The sequence below is a fragment of the Leptonychotes weddellii genome, chromosome 3, assembly GCF_054177405.1.
Source record: "Leptonychotes weddellii isolate Sample4059 chromosome 3, ASM5417740v2, whole genome shotgun sequence".
In the NCBI taxonomy this organism is placed as follows: Eukaryota; Metazoa; Chordata; class Mammalia; order Carnivora; family Phocidae; genus Leptonychotes; species Leptonychotes weddellii.
The window spans coordinates 26033204-26037729 of record NC_138371.1 but is presented as its reverse complement, the minus strand read 5'-3'; the positions used below and the strand labels follow the sequence as shown (position 1 = coordinate 26037729).

Sequence of the window (4526 nt, the reverse complement as noted above, 5' to 3'; positions counted from 1 at the left end):
TTGGTGATGCAATGCTTCTTATTGCCTCCAGGCCTGCCTTTGCAATAGCTGGAACCCATTCTGAAAATATTAATGCCCAGGTACATAGTATTGACAGCCACATCACAGCTGCGGCCAGGCTGATGATGATTTTGATATGCCTCCTGATTTCAGAAATCATGTGAAATTATGAAAAAATGGTGATCTTAGAATCAAAAAAATGCAGAAATAATTTGATCACAATAAAATCTAATTCTCATCTTGGAGAGTGGGACCAACTCTGTGTTTATAGTCCCATGAAACAACTGGCCAACTGTGGGAGATACGTCAAAAGATGTATCACAAAACTATAGCATAAGAATAATTATGCCCCTATAGGCAGGCCCTTACCCCCCTCTATGAGCCCAAAGGGAAGTTTTTATTGCTTGTTTAGTTCTGATCCTTATAATTTTAGTATTAATTTTGTTTCCTCAACTGAATCTCTTTTTGAATTATCAAAAAGAGCAACTCACTAATTTTTCAAAGTTTTCTCTACAGAGAAGTATCTGGTTACAGAAGAAATTATCTAAGCCACGTAGACAGGAAATGTCCAGTGGGTTTTGCCTATGGTATTGCCATGCCACAGGATGAAACTGGAAAAGATAAAGATACTCAAAGGTACATTCTAAATTGGATCTTTAAAAATGGGATGGATCTGAACTTCGTTCCATTGTAACTTTCCCAATGGCAAAAACTAAAAAGGAGGCCTTTCCGTCCGGCGGCAGCCATCAGCTCAAAGGTAGGCCAAGATGGGTGCTTACCAGTACATCCAGGAGCTATGGAGGAAGAAGCAGTCCGATGTAATGCGCTTTCTTCTCAGGGTGCGCTGTTGACAGTATCGCCAGCTGTCTGCGCTCCACAGGGCTCCCCGCCCAACCCGGCCCGATAAAGCGCGCAGGCTGGGATACAAGGCCAAGCAAGGTTATGTCATATATCGGATTCGTGTGCGTCGTGGTGGTCGCAAACGCCCAGTTCCTAAGGGTGCTACCTACGGCAAGCCTGTCCATCATGGTGTTAACCAGCTAGAGTTTGCCCGAAGCCTTCAGTCTGTTGCAGAGGAGCGAGCTGGGCGCCACTGTGGGGCTCTGAGAGTCTTGAATTCTTACTGGGTTGGTGAAGATTCCACGTACAAATTCTTTGAGGTCAACCTCATTGATCCATTCCATAAAGCTCTCAGAAGAAATCCTGACACCCAGTGGATCACCAAACCAGTCCACAAGCACAGGGAAATGCGAGGGCTTACATCTGCAGGCCTCAAGAGCCGTGGCCTTGGAAAGGGTCACAAGTTCCACCACACTATTGGTGGTTCTCGCCGTGCGGCATGGAGAAGACGCAATACTCTCCAGCTCCACCGTTACCGCTAATATAAGTAATGTTTGTAAAAATTTTACCTAACAAACAATTTAGGACAGTCAAAAAAAAAAAAAAAAAAAAACTAAAAAGGAGCACAATGGCAGCTCTCAAGAAGATAAGTCCAAGAGCAAGCAATCCATCAGGACCCAAACCTTTGGACTCAGTGTTATTTCAAAGAAGCAGTGAGTGTATGTGCCCATTAATGTGCTGGGTGGGTTTGCAGAGGGAGAGAACTGAAAATCTATTTATAGTATCAATATTAGTATAATATAGTATCAACCTCGAAAAGATTACCCAAAGTGTCACAGGTAGACATAATGGCTGTATCATCTTATGACTGGTGTGAGTCAAGGATGAAATCTCATCCCAGGAAACCGTTTAAAGTTCCCATATGGTGAATAGGTGTTGGAGCTCCATCCCCTCCTAATCCTGAATGGGAATTCACATCAAAATGACACTAAGTCTGAAAACAAGCATAAAGAAACCCAATAAGGATCTGATTTCTCCATGACTATTTTGGTACTTTTTTGGGGGGATATGAAAAAAATCTGTTTTGTTTTGTTTTTTTTTAATAAAAGAAATGTGAGCTACCCCAGCATTGTTAATGTCCCGAACATATGCTTTGTATGCCTGCTGGGTAATCCATACTGGGTGGCATCTTAGTTTGCTTCTGGATCAGGAAATGCTCTTGGCTTTAGACTGTGCAAAATGGAGACATTCAAATAAAACTGTGAACTTTTTTGTGTTCATTTGTAAGCAAAATCCCTCCCCTACCCCTTTCCTAACCCAGTGTCAAATGGGTTGTTTCTTCAAGTACGATTCAGATTTTCTTCACTGCAGATTATTCACCCCGTTGGGTTTCTTTATCTGAAATTATCCTGGGGAACCTTTGTGTTTGAAGTACAAAATGATATGAAAAGTCAAGTTAAAAAAAAAAAAGGCAAACCTAAAAGCCAAAGGCGGGTGTTGGAAGCAGGAAAATCATTCCTTGAACTCCCCAGGAGTTGATCAAAGAGACAGCCATAAATTGCAACAAAGGCAGAGATCTACTCTGCTCTGAAAGCCAGCCAGAAACACTGGAAATGTTTCATTATTTATTTCATTAATTCTGTGATAGCAATCTCTACTGACAAGATTTGCAAATCTAATCATTTATTAATGAAACGTGTCTGGTGGATTGTGCCCAAGATCTTCCTTAGGTCTCAGCCTCTGAGACCAAGAGCTGAAGCCCTTGGCTAACTGCCAGCTTGCTCTCTTGCCACGATATGACATTGGGATTTCCAAGGTCCTCACCAGGGACTCTCTGAGCTCACAGGGACATTCAAAGATGGCTTCCAGGCTCAGCCCTGCTCTAAGGACCAGCAGGATGGCCACTTCCCAGCATGAGTATAGCCAACATGGTTACTTCTATTCATAGAGAAACATTCTCTGAGGATCACAACACGGGTGTGCGATTTTAAAGCATGGTGCAGACGGGAACGAATCTTTCAAGCTCTATTTGCATTGTTGCTACTCACCCTGATGCAGAGAAGGCTTAACCTGACTCTTGACTAAGACATTGATTTTTCCTGGAAATTTCACTGTGGTTTCAGATATTTCAAAAATCTTAGCCTGTTTCCTTGGCAACCGTCTAAGCCTTATTCCCTATGAACCAATGTGGCATGATGCATCGGTAAACAGCCAAGCAGCAGTCACCCAACTTGCAGGCTTCCTGAAGATTTCCTGGAAAGCGGTCCCTGCCCTGAGCTATTTCTCAGGCACTGTTGTTGATATTCCACAGAGCGCAGCTAAAAAAATAATAGAAGTTCCATAACCATGTGCATGGGGAACAACAGCGTTTATGGAGATAATGAAATGCAGAAATGAAAACCCCTCAGCAAAGCCCCTTTAGATGTGCCTAAGCTCTGTTCATTAATCTGTGATAATTAGACTTATTTGCAGAGGTTAACAGCAGTGGCACATGGTAATTAAGCCCTCCCTCTCTACCAGAGGGACCGAAAATGCTTCTCGTATGACGTGTGTCCACTCTTCAGGACATTTTGTGCTTGTTTCACAGCTCACGTTTCCTATAGGAGAAAGAAATTATATTCTCTACAACCAGGACCAGACCTTACTTCCTATCATGAGTGGCAACATCAAATTCTAGTTGTAAGCTCTGCAGTGAGAGTGACGTAGGGTGAGAATTCTTGTCTCCAAATACTGACTGGCTGTATCACCTTGGGAGGGTTGTTAAATCCTTTTGCCTTAGTTTCCCCATCTGTAAAATGGAGATAAAAATATCTCCATCAGTGTGTTGCTGTGACTATTTAATAATGACAACAATGATAATAGCTAACACTCATTGTATGTTTACAATATGCCACGCACTATTCTAAGCCCCTCACCTATACCCGTTAAATCTCATTTTACAAGTGAGGAAATTAGAGCACAATGGACCGAGTACCTTGCCCAAGACTAAAACTTTGGGAGCATGTAAGTTCATCTACTTTGAGGCATCCAAGTCCCTTGTGAGCAAACTTCCCCAAAATGGACATGGACTCACTGTTCTGAAAAATATATTTTCTCTCTCTCCTCTAGAATAAGAATAATATTTATGCACTGAAACAACTTTGTCCTTGGCAACAATCACCATGTAGGTTTAGGCTAGGCACTGTGGCATAATCCTATCTATGAAGAAATCCATTAATAAAGAATTACTGGAATGCACAAAAGAGATGATCCGCTTCTCCCCAGTTGTAGTAATTGCACTAAATGAGAAAGTATATGCAAAGCCCTTAGTATGGTGCTTTGTGCATACTAAGTGCTCAATAAACAGTTGCTAGCATTATTATAGAACTGAATGTGCGGGAGAGCTGCCCAAAGGATGAATCATATTTTTCACTTCACTTATGCACATGGCTATGGACATACTCAAGATTGCAGTCATCCCTAAGTTCATACACAGTACAATTTTGATCCATTCTAGTGCCATTTGCAGCATTAAAAAGGAAGAAGAAGGGGCCCCTGGGTGGCTTGTTGATTAAGCTCCTGCTTTCAGCTCAGGTCATGATCCCAGGGTCCTGGGATCAAGCCCGACATCGGGCTCCCTGCTAAGCAGGGAGTCTGCCTTCCCCTCTCCATCTGCCTCTCCCCCAGCTTTTGCACTCTTGTGCGCT

The 4526-nt window shown here is 42.6% G+C and overlaps 1 pseudogene; it reads left to right on the top strand.

The window, feature by feature from the left end:
• Positions 1-728: 728 nt before the first annotated feature.
• LOC102749449 (large ribosomal subunit protein eL15 pseudogene) lies at positions 729-1460 on the top strand (annotated as a pseudogene).
• Positions 1461-4526: the final 3066 nt, after the last annotated feature.